At 40.9% G+C, this 22,204-nt stretch overlaps 1 protein-coding gene across 2 annotated transcripts in view; it reads left to right on the top strand.

The window, feature by feature from the left end:
• MAMLD1 (mastermind like domain containing 1) overlaps window positions 1–22,204 on the top strand; it is a 242,912-nt gene that overhangs the window by 94,942 nt on the left and 125,766 nt on the right. Inside the window, exon 4 of one of the 2 annotated variants that reach the window (XM_071442516.1) lies at window positions 21,994–22,067. The gene's annotated coding sequence lies outside the window, so the exon portion shown is untranslated. Of the gene's footprint in view, window positions 1–21,990; window positions 22,068–22,204 lie in introns of both variants that reach the window. The other variant, XM_071442517.1, reaches the window with a different exon arrangement.

Here is a 22,204-nt window from a genome sequence, read left to right as displayed (position 1 = left end):
TCCTGCCCACCATGTATTGGCAGATTGCTTGTGCACTTGTCTGAGGTGGAGGTAACAGCTCAGTACTCATGTACCTGAGTTTGTTCCTTTTCGTGCCTGATGCATGTGTGACCCAGATCAAAACTGAACTTTGACACTGCACTACACAGCCTGCTCCAGGGTACCAAAGGGGAATAATTGTAATGATAATTTCTTATGATAACGAAACACCATTAAATCTGTTTTTGAAAATTGGAGTTAAGTGGGCTAGTATCTCATACTAAAGGGTCAACAAAAAGAGCTCAGACTTGTCTTTGTGACAAAGTTGCATCAGTTGAATGTGCATATTTTGGTGCAAGATTCTCTTTGCCTGCCTTTTCCTGTGCCAGGGAAAACTTTGTGTTTCATTTAGGCTGGTGGGTGGTCACCCCGAGCCAAACCCCGATGAAGTGACTTTTAACAGGTGCAGCTCAGCTCAGCTGTTTTACATAAAGGGCTGTTTGTGATCTGCAGCAGCCTCTGACATCCACAGGCCCTTCTTGCCCATTAAAGCAATGGACTGATACCTGCTCAGCTCAAGCCTGAGCTTTGCACCTAAGGAAATCTCCCAAACCGAGGAGGAATAAATGTGAAAATATTGAGGTACACTGAAATCTAGTAACTGCTAAAGAAAAGCACACACAACAGTGATGGTCAGGATGATCTGCTGCTAATTAACTGATGAACCAAATTACTTTGGCTGTCTGGTTTCTAACTCTGCTTCTTACTTTCACCCATTTCTTTTCAATTTGAATGTTCTGCTAGAAAGTAAAACACTCAGTGCTTAACAGACCTTCATGATAGAGTTCATTTGATCCAAGCAGGCCCAATTTATAGCTGCTTTTCCCCAGAGCCTGTTCACTTTGCTAGGATTATGATTTGCTGTTGCAATATTGGGATGTCAACGAAAGAAGCCAGAGACAAATGTTATTGATTGATGGTACCCTGTGTTTCTGCAAGAGGAGTACTTTATCAACATCATAAAGGACCTTATCCTTTCAAAAAACAGGGTGTTTTTTGTGGCCATGACAAACAGGAATGGTTTTGTCATTAACATTGTAAGCAATTTTGTGATCAGACACATTTCTATGTCCAAGCAACTCCTGGTGCTTTTTTCAAGTGCCCCCTTTTATTTGAAATCATACTCTAATAACTGAAAGTAAAGAGGATATATAGGGTTTTTAGAAGGAAACTAATTTTTAAATAATACCATTGGCAGAGGGGTTATTGTTGCAGTTTTCCCTTTCTTCCCTCTAATTTGTCATTTTGGATAGTCAGTGGTTTTTATTATTTTGAGAGTAGAAAAAAAGTGGTCTTTGCATATTTTGTAAGACTTTGTTGCAGAAATCTGTCTCTGTAATTGGTAAAGTGTCTTACAAACTGTAGCTTGTGTAAGTAGTTTTTACTTATATGAATAATCTCATTTGCTTCCTTGGGGCAGGAATACTTAAGTAGTCTTAAAGAATTTTTAAAAGATGAGGCTTTTGCTGGCAGTAGGTTTTAACTCATACCATTCTGTTTTCTTTTCTGTCCTTTAATTAAAACGTGCCTGGATCTGACCTCAGAATCAAGAGAGGCTGGATCTCACTGGCTCCAACTGGTGTAACCTGCACTCACCAGAGCAGTTCCAGTGGTTTGGAATGAGGGTCACTTGTGCCTATTAAGCTTTGCCCTTTATTTCAGTGTTAGGATATGACATTCTGTTGGCATTGCTGCTGCCCTGAGCTGTGTGTGCTGGTAGATTCCACAGACACCCCTTGATGGTTACCAGGGCCCCACCTGCCCCAACAATCCCCAGCAGCCCTGCCCAGCCCCTGGCAGCCTGTCCATGGCCCAGGAACCCCTCTGCAGCTCCTCTCTGGGGCTTCAGTCCCTGCAGTCTAGGTGTGCATGGCCCCAGCCCTGTCTTGGAATGTCACTTGGGTTTCAATTGGACCTTGAAGTCGATGTGTAACCTACACTCCACTTGTGGCTCCCTGAGCTGTCACCAAGACCTGCTACTGTCACTGCCCTGCTCTGCTTGCTGGGCTCAGATGTTGTGGGGCTGTGCCCTGGTGCTGAGCATAATCCTGTGCTATGGGCACCATTTCCTATTCCAGAGGATGTGCCACTGCCTCTTGTCCTTATCTTGCTGGTGGTGTGCTCAAGGTCTTTGATTATTAAAAACAAACAAAGAACCCAAAAATACCCCCAAGTAACTAAAAAACCAGATTGTTTACCACAGTTCTCAGCTTGAGATCCTTGCTCAGGCAGAGTTCTCACTGAGGCTAATATTTCTTCAGCAAACCTGGTGTCAAACAGTGGCCAGGCTGCTGAAGATTCCAGCTTATCAATGCTACAATCAACTTTTCCTTTTCCACTCCGCTCAAGTCCCTTCTGCCCCACTTACAATTCCCACCCACATTAATTCCTTTACCTCTTTGAGACATCACTTCCCTTTGTCCCTGGCTGCAGTTGCTCATCTACCTAAGCATCATTATCTATCCCAGGTGCCCCACTTCACTCTTTGCTAAGTGTTCTTCCTCCAGGGATCCTTGCATTGGCTGGGTTTTTTCTGGGACCCCCAGCAGGCAAGTAGCAGTGAGGACAAGGGAAGGTATTTCCCTGTCAGGCCAGTGAGAACATGCAAGCCTTGTTATCCAGAAGATGTGCACGTGCTCCCAGCACCCCTGTCAGCCACACATAACCTAAATAAATTGGCCTCTTGTCTGCATTCAACCACTGGGCAACATGATGAGTGGATCTAGTCTAATATATGTGCACTATAGGTCTGATTTTTCTGTTAGTTTATGACCACCTGCAGTTGTATTTGATTTATAGGGTGCAATAATGTGGAAGTATTGTTTGGGCAGATGGTACAACCTCAAACACTGCTCAGTAGACCTTGCGCAAAATGGGAAACGTGTTTTGAGATCCTGTAGCTGTAAGAAATTATTGGTGATGGTGTAATCAGCACTTCTGTAGCTCTCCTTTGTGTGGCAAAGGAAAAACTACTGGTGCCAGGAGTTGTTACACCTGGGCAGTGAGTTGGGTACAGCTGTGAAGGTGTAGGGGGATCAAAAATAAGAAAATAAAGATGGTGTAGAAAGTAGTCTTACTCCTAAGGAGTTGCAGCTGGGCCAATTATCAAGGATTAGAACAGGCCTGACTTTAACAGGCCACAGCTGTAACCAATGAGAAGAAGAGTGCTATAAAAGAGTGGGGTGGCTGGGTGAGAAGGGAACTGGAGTCAGTGGCTGGTTTGTGAAGAAGAAAGAGTCAGTGCTCTGAGGAGATGCCTATGAGAAACACCAAGAAGGTGTGAAACTTTTGTGATAGGAGACAACAGTATGGAACCTCTGCAATAAGATGACAATGTGAAGGTACAAAAGAACTTCACAGTATTCACACCATTGGCATGTGGGGAAAAAATTCAGCTGATAGCTACCATAAATCGTGTCCTGATTTATGATTATTTATTTTTTAAACATGCAACAACCCCTGCAGTGCTCCAGGGTTGGGGCAGAGGGGCTGGAAGGTGCCCAGAGGGGAAGGACCTGGGGGTGCTGGTAGAGAGCAGCTGAACAGAGCCAGGTGTGCACAGGTGGCCAGGATGGCCAGTGACACCTGGCCTGTGCCAGGAGTAGGGCAGGGACCATCCACCCGTGCTGGGCACTGGGCAGGGCACACCTGGAATCCCGTGCTCAGCTCTGGGCCCCTCAGGACAGGAAGGGGCTGGAGCCTGTCCAGAGAAGGGGATGGAGCTGGGGAAGGGGCTGGAGCACAAGGCTGATGAGGAGCAGCTGAGGGAGCTGCTGAGGGGATGTTTATCTTGGAGAAAAAAGGCTGAGGAAGGACCTCATAGCTCCCCACAACTGCCTGAAAGGAGGATGTGGTGACCTGGAGGTCTCTTCTCCCAGGTAGCAATAGGACCAGAGGCTTTAAGTTGTATCAGAGGGGATACAGGTTGGATATTAGGAAAAATTCCTTCACTGAAAGGGTTGTTAAGCACTGGAACCAGCTTCCTGAAGAAGTGTTTGAGTCACCATCCCTGAAGGTGTTTCAAAGACGTGTGGATGTGGCACTCAGGGACATGGAGTTGTGGTGATTTGGTAGTGCTGGGTTAATGGTTGGACTTCCTCATCTTGGAGGTTTTTCCAACCTAAGAAATTCTGTGAAATGTTTCTTCATAGCAATTCCATTAGGTACTGGGCCCTTCTTGTGAGGATCAGGGAAGGTCATAGCTTCTGGGCATCTGGCAGGATTAAATCCAGAGTTAAACTTGGAGTTTGAATTTTGGAAGCAGCAAATTTGTGCATGGCTGGTCCACAGAGAGAAGGCAAAATGGTTTGCTAGGATTTAGGTAGTATGTAGAAGAATGAGAGTGCATGCTGGGATGGGATTTAAAGTTTCAAACCAATTAGAATTTTAATTGTTTCTTTTTTCCTGTTTGTTAGCAGTTGTGACTAACTACCCTAGGCCAATAGACAGCTAAAGCACATCCCCTTGTAGGGACATCACAGTCCTACCTGTTACAGAAATTTTTAACAATGAGTCCTGAATTATCTCCAAAATATCCTCAGTGCATACAGACTGCATAAATCTGGGAAAAGCAGCGAGTTTGTTTACGCTTAACAAATTTTCAGGCAAATTGAGAATGTTTATTTTTTAAGCACATTCCACCATAATTTTGAAATGATGGCTTTTTTTCTTTACAAATAACGGTTTCAATATCCTTTGCTTCACAAGTGTTTGATCTAACCACAGTTGATGTTCAGCTATGGTAACACTTGGGATTTTTTTTTTCATGCCTGTTGATTTTCTGCCCTTCCCTCCACCCCCTGAGACAGATTGATTTGGAATCTATCCAAGTTCTCTCAGGAGTAGTATCAAATTTGTTCTTTTCTCTCCACACCTGACCCATTCTGGCTTCCTTTAAATGCTAAAACTAGCAAGGGCCCAGCTGTGATGGGAAAAAACCCACAACCAAACAAGAAAATCTCTTTATATGTTATTCCTGTACAGGAAAGGTAGCTAATGGTGAACAGTGTTTCAATGGATTTACAACAGACTATGTTAAAAGGGAAGTTACCAGTCAGATTTCTTTTTGTATCAGATCATATTTAAGAAAGAGGGAAAAGAAAATGTAGGCATTTCTAGAACAGCTGCACCTACCTCTGCAGCACTCTGTACCCATCCCTTTATACCCTTTACTGATGCAATAATAAAAACAACCCTTTTCCATATTCACACTTTAAAACACACTGCAGTTCAACCTGATATTTCATGTAATAATCAAACCAATTCCCTGCTAATAGCTGCACACACATTTGTGCGTCAGTTCTTTAAATACCCAACCTTTGGGAAATCGGCCCTGGGTTGGAGCAGGAGGCACTCAGCCTCAGCATACAATGAGTTTAAATGGAATAAGCTAATTTGTCACTGTTTTGTTATGATTGAATATATGTGTTTAGAATGAAATTTAATTTAAATCCAATTTGTAACATCTCTGTGGGTGGGACAAAGGGAAAAAAAACCCCCAAAGGATGTATTAACTGAATACTGTACTGTGAATGTAATGGGACTTCTGAGTTTAATGTTCAATTAAAAAGCCCTGCATGTTCTTATTACTGTTTACAAGAGTGGATTTGGGGGAGATTTATGTTATAAAAAACTCACTGTACACCCCTTCTTTTTGTCACCAACTCATGCAAAGTCTTTACCTGGTACACTTAAGCCATCTGTTATTCTTGAAGGAAAATTCAGTCACAGAGGTATCAAGAGATAAAAAGCACATTTTTTAAAAACATTTGCCTGAGTTGCCGTGTTGGTTTTTTTACTTGAGAAAATGAAGATGAATTAGTATCACTGGCTGTTGTGGTTTGATAGGGAGCAAAGAATCCAAGTGGAATAAACAAGTGTGAGCCTTGTGGGGGCTGCTGAGTCACAGGACCTGCGCCCCGCTGGTGCAGCCGAGTCAAGCCGGGCACCCCCTGCTCCCACAGCCCTCTCCTGGGCAGAGGAGCTGGGAAATGGGATGAACAGTGGGAGGAGGAGCTGAGTCTTTCCTGCAGTTTGTTATTGGGTGCCTGACTGGGGGTCAGAGTCTCTAGCTGGGGGCCCATCTGGTAAAAGCCAGGATTGCTTGGGGGGCTGCAGTGAAATTATTCTCCTTTGCACTGGTCTCTTCTATCAGTTATTTTTTCTCTCTTGTTTGCCTAAGAAAAATGTTGCCATTGTCATATTAAGCTGGATGCTTAAGAAGGTTCAGAACACGATCCTAAACCAGGAATGATAAAGTTGGAGGAAGGGAGGGGTGGATGGGCAGACAGGTACTCACCATTCTTTATACAAAAACTGGCTACAATCAAAGGTATCTAAGGTTGAGTGTGTTGACAATCATAAGTTCATATCACCTTTCCATTGCCTATTTAACCTTGAATGTCTGGATTGAATATATCCTTTTATACAATCACTATTCATAGACACATAAATATATTCCTACAATAGATCCTGCAAAGACAGATTTATTTATTATAAACCCCTAATATATATAAAATAATTAAATGCTTTCTTGCTTATGTCATATGTTGTTTCATTTGCATGGGATTTGCTTAATATTAAGTACAGACTTATTAGAAGCTCTCAAAACAGATATATCCCTTATTGGGTAATTAATACTAATCTTGCAAACACATTAACAACACAGAGGCAGTAACAGCTATCTTAGGAGCTGTTACAGTCTGTCTTGTAAATCCTGTCTTACTGTGTGGATTAGTTCATGTTCCTTTGGAGATGTGAGTGCTGATCCTGATGCCATGCATGGGGCTGGGTCTGTAGGGATCCCTTCCCCTCCAGATTTCAAGGGTTTTAAACACAGCTCCAACAGTACATTTGAAGTGTATGGGTGGGTGAGAAAAGCATGAAAACCACACCTGCAAATTTTTTTTTAACTGCTTCAGAGCTTTGCATTGTATATGTTTGGATTAGGAATAAGCAAATTAAGTCTTTAAATTTAGTATTTCGAAGTTAATATGGAAAAAAATGAAAAACCTCTTTTAAAAACTTTGTTTATTTAATAAAATCAACAAATAGTATTGTTCAAGATAGGTTTTGATTGTACTGGGGGGGGGGTGTTTTGAGGGGTTTTTTAAGTCTCAGAAACCTCCAAGCATGATGTTTTTCATCAGATATAAACATTCTTTCAGGCTGTGACCTCCAGAAATTGCTTCCATAAAGGAAGTGCTGACTGAAATGATTGTAACCATGACTTTACTCTAACAATTTGCAAAATAGAGATGTGCAGAGTGCAAAATAGATGCAGCAAGTGTGATGGTTTCATATACATTTACTCATGGCTTTTAAAATTACTTCTGTGGCTGGATAGTAGAACCATCCTGCTTTATATTCCATATGCATATTTATATTTGGCTGTCCACAAGAGCTATATTATCCTATCTCTGGGTAGGAAGTGCGTGGTATCTCCTGCCAGCATTGCCTACACGGGCTGTGCTGCACCCTCACAGAGCAAGTCTTGTTACCTGCTGCCCATGCCTGCATTAAACTTCCTAGAAATATAAGAGCAATTTTATGGATGCAAAGAAGAGTGGTTTTGGTACAGTCCATGTTTACAATTCTAATTGGGATTAATAAAGAAAACACAGCCTGAACACACACACAAAAGGTACAGTGGCAGAGTATTGATTGAAATTAAATGAGTTCTATTCATGTTACAAAATTAACTCAAAAGTAACCTAGATCCACTTTCAAAGGCACGTAGGAACTGAAGTCATATTTGTGAATCCAGAACCACTTTCTGAGAGCTGAAATATCAAGTTACTTCAGGCATGGCAACAATATTTATATTTACAGTCCTGTCAGTTTGAAACTTGGCTTATCATGTATTTGCCTGGACAAGAAACACTCTTACATTTATTGACTGTATACAGCATCTCTGACATTGTCTGTCTAAGGAATGAGCATTCAATTTTCATCCTCTTTCCCTGCATTGTCAGATCAGTGTTTGTAGTGGCACAAAAGGGGATATGCTATGAATAGTCCAACTTCCATTACACTGGTGCCCAGCAATGCAGGGGTGGATTTCTCTTCATCTTGGGAGAGTCACTGTAATTGTCTCTGAGCTTCATTAGCTGTCAGTGTCTCTGTGTCTGACATGTCAAAACCCAGAGACAACCTACTAATTTCTTGTTGAAAGCAGCCACAGTCTCTAGAGCTTGAAAAGATACACAAGCTCCTTCCTTTTATGCTAACACACCTGACAAATGCCAAATGCTCTCACCCCTGGATGAAATCTGAAATCAACAGGTTTTGTGGGTGCTCAGAGCTCTCAAGTGTTTTTTTGAAAGACAGACACCACAGTGCTTCATCTGGGCTGGGGTTTGGGGGTTTCTTGGCATCCACCTGTGACTGCATCCTGTTGACAGTGAGCAAGTCACTTAGTCCATATCCTAATTATCTTCTTCATCTCAAAATGGAGCCCACAGCTTTTTGTATCTCGTAGGTCTGTGGCGAATTCCTGAGTATTGGATATGTGTTCAGGTTTTATGGTGATACTTATTTTAACAAAAAATGTAATGAATAATATTTGGATTCTTAAGGTGTTCATATGAAATTGCTCATGTTTCATCTATTGTGACTCCACATCCAGACAACATTTAGGTCCTTCCCAGCCTTTAGTCTTGTTTCCCTGAGATGGAAGCTCAGAGCATGTGTTGGAACCCAGCCATGATGTGTGGTGTGCAGGGTGCACATCTACCCTACATCTGTAAGGTGAGATGCTGTGACAGGCAACATAGTTTGTCCTCTCCTGATGCCTGACTTCTCAAGGAAGTTGGAGGCAGCTTAGCAGCTTTGTTATTCCCAGCCTAGTGGATCCGGAGCAGTCCTGGGGTGCTTCTGAGAAGGCTGTGAGTTCTGCCTACATGGTTGCCTTCAGCAGCAACATGATAAGCAGCAGCTTGTAGCACCATCACACCCTCCCACACTGGGGATGACTAGAATGTGCAGTTGTCTTCCTTGTTTCCTAATCTAGTACATGATTTTATTGCCCTTGGATGCTGCACTGATCCCAGGCAGGCACACGGATCTCACACACTGTTACAAAGGAAGAAACCCTGAGAAATGCTGCATGTCTGGAACTTAAGCAGAGTTGCTGCTTAATGGATTCTCAGGATCACATCTGAGATGTATGATGTACACATATGTTGTATGCAGTCCTTTTGCCCTTAAAGAAGAATTTTTATTTTGTATTAATGGCATTGGCCAAAGACATTGTCTAAACACACAGATGTTACATAGTCTTTACTGTGATTGCTTTCTGCAGTTTTGGAGCTGTTAATTTTAGCTCTTCATTTCCACAGCAAGACCTTTTGGCATCTTTGTGGAACAGGAGCAGGGTCCTGAATTAGCACAGCTCCGTGGTACTGACAGTGTATTACTGAAGGAAGGAAATAGCTCCCCTGGTATGTACTTTTACTGTAAGCAGCATAGGGATATTTGTTGAGATTCATTGAGGACTAGAGGCTGTAAGAAGTTGTGTACTGTAGCTTCCCAGCAGAAGACAAGGGTATGGAGGCTCCAAGGGAAACAGACAACCTGTTTAATTCTCATAATGCTTACTGTCCTTTGCTTCCAGCATGAGCAAAGCAGTAAATATCAAGCAAAGGATGTTGATTTGTATGCGCAGCAATTGTTGGAATAAAAATCAGTTCAGACCCCAGTGACTCTTGCCAGCCCTTGTTATGGCTGTAGAGATCTGAATTCACAGCAAGTAAATACAGCTGAAAATTCAGGGTACCATCAGGTTGTAACTCCAAATAGATCCTTCTCCTTTGCAGAATTGACTGGAAAGTTTCCATGGGAGGAGAGAGGCCTCAGGGGAGCAGGACCTGTGAAATTGTGTTGTGTGGGGAGCTGTATCCCCCATCCTGAGATGCTGCTGGCATTTTATTTGTTGTTAAGTAATGCAATGATCTATTGCAGAGAGTACAAAATGAGAACTCTGTATCAGAGTTTAGATGCCAGACATGCATTAATAAAACAATGAATGAAATTAATAATTTATATGTGGCTGTTTTTACTTTTTGGGTGGGTTGTTTTTGTCTTTTTTTTCTTTTAACACTAGTAGAAGGATATTACCATTCAAACTGAACTGGAGTGAAATTACTTCTACTACAGATAAAACATATTCAGATGAGCAGCATGCTTTCCCCACAAAGCTAACTGCAATCCCAATTAACACTTCTCAAAACTGATTTTTTTTTCCCCCTGCTTCCTAATGAGGTTTTTTCCTCCCTGCTGTCTTGATACAAAGCTTTATGCCGTATGAGTGTGTTCATATGGTGCTTGAGTGCGTTATCTGACCTTGATTGGTGTTTTGGGAGCCAGTTAAATAGATTACATAGAGGTTACCTTGACAACTGTCTTTGCTGATTTAGCAATGCAGTTCATTCTTGGGCACAAGACTCTCAGCAACTGTGGAATTCCACTGACTTCATATTAATCATTAACACAATGTTCTGGAGAGGCTCTGCCGAGCTAGCAATAAGGACTGTATTGAAATTATTTTTTTAGTGGGTAAATGTTATAGACCAAGATATGTTTACAGTATGAAATGTTGTTCACAGTCATAAAATGAAAATATATGTTCCTGTTTATTTTTTCACTCTCTTCTAGTTTCAACAATAATATTGGAATAATAAATCTCCTATCATGTCTGATGGGAAAAGATGGTCTTTTAAATGAAACTCTTTCCTTAACATTGATCTTACACCATACCTTCTTTTAGGTCTGTGCTGTAACCTCGCAGGCATGACAGATAGTTAAATTCAGTGTGCAAAAGCTTATAAGCCTGGAATCTGATCTCTGTTTACTTCAAGGAGATTGCTTCTGATTTACATTAGTCTTATATATTGGTCAAAACTTGGTGCATTTCAAAAGATGTTGGTAGACAAGACAGGCACTTTCTTCCTGAAAACTGTTGTCCAAAATTGTTTACAGTAGCTTAAGCATTAAAACTCTTGTGTGATCAGGGCTTTGAGCTTTCTCTTTAAAATTAATATTTTTACTCTTAAGTACCCAGCTCAACCAGAATTTTGCAGGAGGATGTCAAGATTCCAGGGCTGTATTTTATTGCAAGAGACTGGAAACCTTGTGGAAATTAGACAAAGTTTTTTATGAATTAAATATGAAAATGAATAATGTAGTCAGAACAGGGGCCACACCATGGCTTTTCTTCTACTGTGATATTCAGTGTATCTCATAATGTCTTTTCCATTGTTTCCATTTTTCAACTGCAGCATTGTATGGCAAATCTAACTGGTTTTTTGGGTTGAAGTTGCCTAATTGTGAAATACAAAATGTCATGTACAAAGTCAGTGGAGAACGGAGTTGAGGTCTGTGACACATGGATTTCACATGTGGAGGGAAATTATTTGGGGTTATGGGTAGATATATTGGGCTAAATATTTTGCTAGTGCTATCAGGTAATGAAATACTAAACTTTTCTTTTTTAACTGCCATCATTAGGTTTCAGAGTTAGTCCATTACAAATAAAAGAGTCATTTGTATTTCCTGGAGCAGTTTCCTCTGAAAACTCAGAAAGACAGAATTAATCATGGTGTCTTCAAGTCCTGATTGGGAGTTACTGTTTGCCCAGTTTGAGAAACATTTTCTTTCAACTGAAATTATACTGAAGAATAATTTCCCCCAGATTTGTTCTTCCATTCTTTGAGCAGTTTGTTGCTGGGCCAGTACCACAGGCATGAGCCATGTTTTTTGTTTGGGTTTTGTTTGGGTTGAGGACAGTGCACACATGGCTGGACCAGTGGCCACTGCAGCTACTGAGGATTTTTCTAGGTGTTTTCTGCAGAGTACTAAATGCAATTGGAACTCTTCTCTCAAGCAGTGTCTGAGTATGGTCTCATACTCTGTTTACAGCCAAGAAGGACCCTTTCCTCACTTCAGCACAGAGTACTCCACATAGCCACACAGAGGCAGTTCTATCTGAAGAGCTTTCAGATTTTTTGGAGACAGGTATCTACAGTCATTCATCAGTGGCTTAGTGAGACATGATATTTGCCTTTGCACTCCTGATTTTTTGTGCCCAAAGCTTCCTTGGCATGCTGACAGCATTGAGACAAACATCAGAGGCATAAGTCAGTCAGAATAGCCAGCAGGAACTGGATTGTGTGGCTGAGTTACTGTACCCAAAGAGGTAACCCTGTACCCAAATAGGACTCTTCCCTGGCCCCCTCCAGCACAGCTCTTCTGCATGCCCAGCTTAGGACTCCTTAGCATAAAAATACACAGGTCTGCAGCTGGAGCCTAATTTTGGATGTGTACCAAAGTACCTCTGATACAGTATACTGACATTTATTTTTTTGCTGGTGCAGGATCAGAATCAGTCTAATGCAGGCTGGTGGGGCTTCCTATTCAGAAGAGCACCCAAATCCTTCACTGCAAGAGTGAGTGGAATTGCTCACAGATTGCTTAAGGAAAGAAGAACTTTGTTACTAGAGATTTTAATCTGTCACTTTAAAAGACAGTGATTATTTCCAATACATGCTCTAGGGTGTTTCACAATTGGCAGGGTTGATTTGTTTTGGAGGCCTGTAACCCTGCAAGATTCAAAAGTAGCCCACTTTGGGGCTTCTAGTTTTAAGATACAGGGCATAGCTGATGGAGATTTCCTTGACACAGTTTCTTTTTTATTCACATCTAGTGGGTTTGACTGTTGAGCACAGAGGTGCCCAGCTGCCAGTCACGGATTATGTGGTGCTGGAGTATTGGTCCTTCTGGAGAAGGAGATGGAATAGCCAAAGTATAAATAAAGACAGGGTTGCTTTAGGGATTTTTATCACAACTAAGAAAGTTCCTTTTATCAAAGGAACCTACAAGCATGAAACAATTTAACTTCTACATTTTGTACTGAGAGAGTTTCCAACTATCTTTGACTCATTTTAAAATAGAAGGGTCAACAGAAGTCTTATTTTAGGAAAAGATCCATTGCTAACTGCTTTTAGCCCTATGTAATTTTTACACCCATTTATTCATTCCTGCAAGCTGTGACCTCATGTGATCAGAATCCAATCCATTTGTCCCATCTGCGCTTCTGTCACTGCAGGAAATAAGGAAAATATTTCTGTCTCTCATGATAAATAATTATTTCCCTTGTTCATATGTGAATGTCCTATGTAAACCCAGTGGCCCTATGTACTGATAATTGTCACATTTCAGCATTCATAAGAAAAAAAGGGTTTTATAACTATCAAATTTCCACTGGTAGGAATTTTAAGAAAATATGTTTTGATGCCAAATATCTATGCATATCAAAGTTTAATGACTAGTCGAGAGAAACATCCATGGTAACATCTGGGATATATTTATGCTTTTGCCATTTAACCAGTCTGGTCAGAAGTTTCAAATCTGTGTCTATCTGGGCCTGAGAAAATTTTTCCAATATTATTAGATATAGTTTGAGGGCTATAGCCTTGAGATTAATGGCTGTTTAAAGCCTTTAAATTTCTGCAGAAGAACAAAAAAGCAGAAGCGTTCACAGACTCAGATAATGAAAGAGTCACTCATGGATTATCAGGAGGATATTTCAGCAAGATACTGTAGAAATGTTGTTAAATTATGAATAGCAGCCACTGTGGTATATTCTCAGAAGATATGGTCAAAACTATCAATACTGAAGTTATGCAAAGAGTTAAATAGGGCTTTCTCCAGGCTGATGAAGCAAATGGCTCTGGAACCTATTAATTCTGTTCCCAGAGAATACTCCTGTGGTACTGGTGCCTGGTGCCTGATGGGCTTTGCACTAGAACAAAAAGCATGTTTAGATGCTGATGCTGGAAGCTGCTCTAACTTATGCTTTGGGACTATCTAGCAATTAGGTTGGGATTGGGGGATTTCAAAAGTCACCTTTGCACCTCCTGTTTTGAGCTGCAGTCTGCGTTTTTATCTTGTATCACACATCATACTGGGGGATGGGATTGGAGCAGTAATTTACTGTATTACTTTTCCCTACACACCAATAAATAGAAAACATTTTGTATTTTTTACAGATTTACTCTTTTGAAATAACTCCAGAATTTAGGATTTATCCAATATTTGTCTGGGAGGAAAAAAACCTTTGCAGACTTTTGTTGTTATATATGCTTTTGTAAAAGATACTTAAAAGAACAAGATAATTCCACCTGTGTGTCATCATTCAATGTAAGGGTAAAGTTGTCAGCAGACTGCAGGGAGACAAGCACTCTGGTTTCCTTCATATTGAAGTAAGATATATGTGTGTTATTTCCTTACATGTCACCTGGAAGGTTTCCCCTGAGTATTGCCAAGTCATACAATTAACACTGCTGAATTCCCCACAAGAGTCTGCACTTCTGATTTTGTACCCACACTAGACAGTGATTCCAGCCCCAGACCAGCTTCATTGTTGACTAACACCAGGTACAGGTAACTAGACAACTTGTACATGTTTATGTACAACAAAGGCTTTACTAAAGCAAGATAGAGCACTAGCTTAGAATACAGAATGATTTCTCCATCTTCACTTTATTTTTCCTTTTCTCAGAGGGTTGGGAAATGGGAAAAAACAACCTCTCAGGTCAAGGTTGAAGACTTTGTAGTGCAGAACAACAAAGCTTGACTGTGATAATCTACAGAGCACCTGCCCTGAGGATAAACAAACGGTTCACATTTTTCTGCTTTCAAGTATGGTATGAGCAAAATAGCACAAGCAAAAGTTTCTTTTGAACCTTATAGGAAAGGAAAAATGGAAATCTTAAGAACAAAGTATTTTATATCCTGTGCTGGATTTTGTAATAGAAGCTGCACCATGCAAATCAAATTGATCAAAACCAACCATGTCATAAACCATGATTGGATCTGAGACACGAAGGTATTCTCCCAGTTTTTACCAACTCAGTCTTGAGCTTAATTTTGTCTTCCATGCCCTGTACCTTGCTGTTGGCAGAAGCACACTGCTTGCCTTGTGAACCACACCTGAGTTTAGTCCCTTAAGCAGAGTGATTTTTCCAAAAAGTTTTCCTAGTTGCTGTGCTTTAATATTCTTTCCATGTACTCCAGAGCATGGAACCCCAGCACCTCTTATTCTTTATAGCCTGAATAATCATATTTTTGGACTCTGCTGTTCTAAAGCCTTCTCCCAGCTAGTAGAATTTTCATAACTAACACACCACACACCTATCACATGGTCCATGCTGATCATCCCCTGGACATTCATGCAGGCATCCTCAGATGTGGATGACATCAAGCTGGGTGGGAGGAAGGACCAAGGCAGTAACCATCCCCTTGTGCTCGGAACTGGTCAGGCCACACCTCACATCCTGTGTTCAGTTTTGGGTCCCTCATGACAAGAAGGACACCGAGGGGCTGGAGTGTGTCCAGAGAAGGGAACAGAGCTAAGGAAGAATCTGGAGCACAGGTGTGATGAGGAGCAGCTGAGAGAGCTGGGGGTGTTTAGCCTGGAGAAAAGGAGGCTCAGGGGGGACCTTATCACTGTACAACTGCGTGAAAAGAGGTTGCAGTCAGCTGGGGGTTGGTCTCTTCTCCCAAGTAACAAGCAATAGGACAAGAGGAATTTGCCTCAAGTTGTGCCAGAGGAGCTTTAGATTTGAGATTGGGAAAAATTCTTTGTCTGAAAGGGTTGTCAAGCACTGGAACAGGCTGCCCAGAAAAGTGGTTGAGTTACAGTCCCTGAAGGTATTTAGAAGATGTGTAGATGGCAATTAGGGTCATGGTTTAGTAGAAGACTTGGCAGTGTTGGGTTAACTGTTAGACTTGGTGATCTTAGAGGTCTTTTCCATACAAAAAGATTCTATAGTTCTAGGCTTGCTGATGTCCTGAAAGCTGTTACTGACTACAGCCTGGCTCCATCTTGATCCCACTGGAAATCTCTAACAAAATTCCTATTTATTTCCATTGCTGAACAATCCTGGGAATTGATGTTTTATCCTGGCCTTAGAAAATTCAGAGCCAGCATGGTTAAGGGATAAAGGGTTTTACCTCAGTATTTAAATAAGGATCCTTATGGTGCACCACTTCACCAAGGTGGGATGCACCATAATGCACACACACAACAGATCACCTATACAATTTATAGACCTTTCAGATTAGCAGATCTAACAAGGATGCCCCAATGGGAGGCCTGGATGAATGGTGTGATATTCCCCCATCTGTGGAATTCCCCCCTGGATGGGCCAAATCCCCAGTTTACAGGATATGTTCTAGAGTTGACCTTGGTTTCCCAAGATAGTGTAGGGTTTTCCAGCCTCCTGCTCTGAGTTAGAATGTTTGGTCTCCTGGCCTCACAGAATACTGGGGCTATGCTAAATTATCAGACATAAGGAGTTACAAGTATGCATGCTAAGAATACTGAGGATACATAAAAGTTATATAAAAGGTATATAAAAGAAAAGGCAAAAAATCATCTTGGCATCAGAATAATAGAAACATTTATATGCAAAGAAAATGTGTGTGTGTGTTTATGATTCTCCTCTGGGTTCTATTTTCTGTAGAATCAAAGTCCCAGTTCCCATTTCATGATGAATCTAAGTCTTCACTTCTGTTAGCACCACAGAGAAATCTCTGACAAAACAGATGTCTGCAGCCACCAGAAGCCTTAAATTGAACACCTAAAAATAGAAAGCTGCAGAATTTATAAATATTTTTGCAAATCAACCTTTTATAACTACCCTCCTTTTGTAGCAGTGGTAGTTAGCATTGAAATCCAAGTATATTTCAGCAAAAGAGAAAGCTGACCAAGCAGCCCAAGGAATTCTGCAGAGTTCTGCAAATTGCAGGAGGCCCAGGGAAGGAAATCACTGCACGCCAATTTTTCCCACTGATTTCTATTGTCTCTACTTATCATATGTAACACTAGGAATGCAGTGTGGAGCACTCTGTCTTCTCCTCAATTCTTATGTAGCTAATAGCCTGAATATGTTTTATGACTTGGTACTCTCATTCAACATAATTTATTTAGTTAGAAAATATGATGTGCCCTTTATTCTATTTGTTCACAAATTAGTTTGGAGAAGGATCGACCGGTAGTGTAGAAAGCTGGTATTGGATCTGCTAAGATCTCTTCCTGTTCAGATTTGCTTGCTGTGGCTGGAGGCTACTCTTGATAGTTATTTGGAATAAAATTTTGTTCATCCCCTTAACAAAGAGATAGTTGGTTCCATTCAGTACTTCCATGAACTTCAGACAGTGTTTATATAGTGTGCATTCAAAACACGCCAGCTATTTCTTACCATTGTGTATTTTCTCTGACCATGAGCTGGGCTTCTCTTTTATCAGAGGGCTTCTGTTTACCTGGCATCTCTTTTTGTTCTTTTGGATCGTTCTCTGCACAATCATTCCCTACACTGCCTGAGCAAATATGATTGTGAAGAGGAAGAACTGCAGAATTTCCCTGCAATGGTTTCTTCAGCTTTTCTTCCAAAGACTTGCTCCTGTCTCACACCTGAGGTTGATACTCCCTTCTCCACTTCCCTGGCTCCAGCATGTGGACATTGCTATGGAGCATGAGCAAATCACTGTGGATGATTTCCATTTATATCTCATGTCTCAGTATACCTCCTCATTGGGACTTCTCTCCTCTCTTGTGCATCCCATAACCCATTTCTTCCTGGTTTCACATTGCTACTGGAGCAATCTGTGCCAGGCAGGAACAAATTCAAGGGACCCTTTAAAGTAGAAAGTTACTTAACCCAAGAAATTTCACCTTCCAGGAGAGACCTTCGCTGATGAATAAATCTCTTAAAATTGGTCTCTACTACCAAGACTTTGCCGGGGAAGTCAAACCAATGAAAGCTTCTTGATGAGCATTGAGTACTGTGTATAAAAACTGCCTGTATTGCTAACCAGACTTCTCTAATTATATAAACCATCCTGCAGAAGATTTCTTTTGCTGCTATAAATTGTGCCAGCTCAGGTGATTTCCTTTCTAAGCTATTTTGGCAAAATGCTTCCTATGCAATGCTTTGTAGGCTAAAAGGATCCCTTATGGAGGATTTTTTTGGACCAGGTGAATTTTTCTATTGGCCTGATATGAATATCTATGAAAATCTAACTTGGGTCATACCAAAGCCTTTGGCTTAGCTGCAGGAGTGGGAACACAAGAGAAGGAAAGCAAGAGACACTTCTATGACAGCCAAAAAAGCCCCTGAAAGATCTCAGTATGCCCAATCCCAATACTTAGCTAAGTAGCTGAGTACATCCACTGTCACCAGAGGATGTGAGCATTGACAGTATGTGTCCTTCCTCTGCTGGGTGTTGAAGTCATCATGGACAAGACATATTTGGTATTTTCTTATGCTTATGCAGGCCATTGAAAATGCTGGGCCAGTGTACAGATTAATGCCAGTGCACCTCTGAACACCAGCTGACAGCCTAGCCCATAATGCACTAAATGCTATTTATTATTTTATTTTGTTTGCTAGAGTGACAATGGAAATGACAGTGATACACAGGTCAATTCAATCCTGCTGACATAGCCTTAAGGGGCTTTATGTTGGGGTTTTTTCCCCTTCTCCCAAGAGAACCTCCCTTACAGTTTTATATTTGGTAAGGTTTATTAAATAAACTCAGCATATTAGCAGTCTCATAAGCTTGTTATTTTTTGTATCTCTTTATTTCTTTAGCTTTATTAATCATCAAGTTGCTAACATGAAAAACACACTGTTAGAATAAATAATCATTATTATCAAAGTGCTTTCATAAAATGATCTGTAGGATTAAATCCTTATTAAAACAGCATTATTGGTCATGATAATCATTATTATTACATATTAATTAGTCGTACCAAGATAGTGCAGCTTTCAGAATTATCTTTACCAAAGTCAGTTAAATACAAAGGTTTCAAATTGCAATAGATTTAGTGGTTCAGAACATAGTACTGGGATTATAGATAATATTATTTATTCAGTTCAGTACTTGCAAAGAGCTGATGATGTGCTCAGTGCTGTGCACAGCAGAATTTGCTGTCTGAAACATATACTTTAAGAAAGGGAAATGATATAGTTGCATTAGAGTACAAGGGGGTTTTTTTTTCTGAAATCTGGGAGTTTAGCGTTGTTTATGGCTCTGCTGCTTCCTGTGTCTGTTAAATTTCGTGCTTTGTCATCTATTTAATCTTTCTCTGGCTCAGTGTATTGATGTGCGTAAAGAACATTCCATTAATTAATCTGAGTACAGCATTTTAAATTATAGGTACCATATAAGAGTGGAGCATTTTTTCCCATACCTGAGAAGAAGCTGCAGCTGGCATGGATTGCCATGTCTGTAAACTCTTCATAGATGTGGTGCCTGCTAGGTTAATGTAACTGTGAGGTGATGTGATGGGCAGATTGTGTACAGCACACTTCCCTCTTTTTCTTTTATCTGAAGTGATGCTATTACTCTTGCCCTTTGATGGAGTAACCTAGCCAACTTCAAGAGACATGGGATAAGAAAAGACTGACAAATGAAATATTGTTATGGCAGGTGTTGCAAGATGGTACTGTTATATAAAGTCATGCTTTTTTTTCCCCCCACCTTGTTATGTGAGCAAACGTTCAGTCTTGGGAAGACACAATGTGTTTGTAAATTTTCTTTTGCAAGGTCTTGGATAGAGAAAGTCAAATAATTCATTTTGTTGCCTCAGCATGTGGATGGAGTTGTTCTGGAGACAGATACTCTGCAACAGACAGGCATTAGTACTTGGCTAAATTCCTGAGCAGAGCCATTGCCCTCCTGCTGCCATCTTTTCTCCAGGTCTAATTTTGCTTGTTGCCTTCTCCCTTTATGTCATGCCTCAAATTTAGCATCCCAGGCCCTTCAGGGGCAGGACTCTGTGTGAGATACAGAAATCCACCTTAGGCACTGATTCTGCCTGCAAAGCTGGACCAGGCGGGGAAGTTAAAAATGCCAGCCCCGGGAGCCACCATGTTGAAAAGGGAACTGGTGGGTGAGACAGGAGCAGATGCCCCAGGGAAGGGCAGCTCTCTGAGTGCATAGGTGAAACCTGGGATTCTGAACTTTCTCTTGAAGGTTTATGCTCAAAGGAAGCTAACACTTCTCTACCAAAGAGAGGAAGAATTTTTTTTTTTTTTTTTTGGCTAATTGGACATCTTCTAGGAAATGGAAAGCTAAATGTCCCTCTGCTAAATCTGGCATATAGAATTAAATTTAGGTCTCAGAAGGGCTCTGCCCACTAGGATTTTTGAGTGCTGTGGGCTCTCTTAGCCTCTTCCAGTGTCACTGCCACAATTTGTGTTTTATGCAGTGGTTGAATTACTTAATTAGATGTCCCAACTTTGTCACTTGCCATGTGAGCAATATACCCATTGTTTTATAGGATATTCCTGTCACAGCCTTTTCTGAATGTTTTGGAAGAGTCTGACACTCTAAAGATGGAAGAGATCCATCCAAGAGAGGAACAGTGGGGTTTAAAATGTGCATCACCCAGGCCACAGGCACATACCCCAGCTCCTACAATCAAGGTTTAGTACATGTTTAAAGGTATTGACTAAACTGGTCCCTGCTGGTTAGTAAATAGTCTGTGGTGCTCAGTAACCTGGTCTAGATTCTTGCCATTAATTTGCCACGGGGGGCTTAACCTATTATGGACATAATGGCTCTTCCTTTAAAAGCCTCAAACTCCTCTTGCACTCAGTGTCGTTTTGGGGTATGCAAGGAATGCACGAGCAGGCTGCTGAGAGCAGCAGCCAGTCATTTGAGCAGGCTGAACTTTTTGCTTGGCTGCCCTATTTAAAATGGGTACCAGTGGAGCAATAGATTGGCATCTGATGTTAGGAAAAAAAACCCTACACTCTTAAGTGAAACAGTAGCAAAGTGATTTTTTTGTAAATCTCTGGAATTAATAATTACAGCTATTTGAGAAGAAAAACAGTATCATTCATACTGAAATATATTCTCTTCCTTCCCACAGGGGAAGCCTGTGTAGGTGTGGAGCTGCAGTCTGGGAAATTAAAAAATGCAAATTAAAAAATGCAAATGTAAAAGAGAGGCATTGCTTGCTGCAGTGCTCTAAGGGTTTTCTTGAATAGCAGCAAATTAAAGAAATGCTATGTAATCAAAGTTTATATCAAGCCTATGAAAGAAAAGCAGCATTATCTCTAAATATAGTGATACTACTCTGCTCCTGATCCTTTGTATTGTGTACATATTACCAGTAAATTACAAAGCTACTGTATTATGGGTTTCAACAAGTCCTTGAAGAAAATGCACATTACCCTTTTATATGCCACTTTATTCTATTGTATTAAAACATAATGATTAGGAAGGAAAAGGTACTTGGGCTACTTATTTTTTTCAGCTCAGTTCATTCAGGTTTCTTCACTCCATTTCCCTTTGCTGTCAGTACCAACAAGTGCTTCCCAACTGGAGCTTTTTGCTGCCAGTGGTAATCCAGGTCAATCAGATAAACTGCACTGATTGTATAGAAGTTTAGATAGTAGATTGTTCTGTCTTCCACATCCCTTCTCAATTTATCTGTATATAACACTCTCCACCTGCTTTTCTCAGTTTCACATCAACTTCATTTGTGGTCTGTTTGCAACATTTCCCACAAAAGGCCAACCCAGCCCATCTAGGGGATAAATGCACATGCAAATATTATCTGTTCAGTGTTTCAAGATAAGCACAGTGCAGTGAGAAGGAAGGTAAGCAACATGGCCACTTAGGAACTTCCCAGCACAGGGGTGCAGAATGGCAATATCCAAATGGATTAACAGCACAGAGAGTGGGCAATGTGGCTGAGGAGAAGGAGAGAGAATCAGGCAAATGGTGCATCCTAGCAACATTCAGGTAACCTGTGGTCTCCAAGGCAATATGTAACTGATTTTGAGAGAGATGAGATCATTGCCAAGTAAAATGAAAAATAAGCTGTGATAGAAACTCATATTTATTTGATTGGTAATTACAATCTACTTTCTCCAGCAGAACTCAGGATATGTTGGTCGTGACTAAGAACAGAGGGCCAGCCATTAACCACATAGCTGGGAGTTTCACCAAAGGTAAGGAAACTCTCTTTAGGTTTTGCTTCCTCTGTTTGAAAGAACTTGTATTGCTTTGTGCTGTGATGATTGCACCAGTTTTGTTATTTTTGTGATTCTTGGTCAGCAAACTCAGTGGAGCCAGAGATTTGCCCGTT

This window comes from Agelaius tricolor, unplaced genomic scaffold (assembly GCF_023055355.1).
Source record: "Agelaius tricolor isolate 1412-34295 unplaced genomic scaffold, bAgeTri1.0.p SCAF_17, whole genome shotgun sequence".
Classification (NCBI taxonomy): domain Eukaryota; kingdom Metazoa; phylum Chordata; class Aves; order Passeriformes; family Icteridae; genus Agelaius; species Agelaius tricolor.
This window is presented reverse-complemented; position numbering and strand designations above follow the sequence as displayed.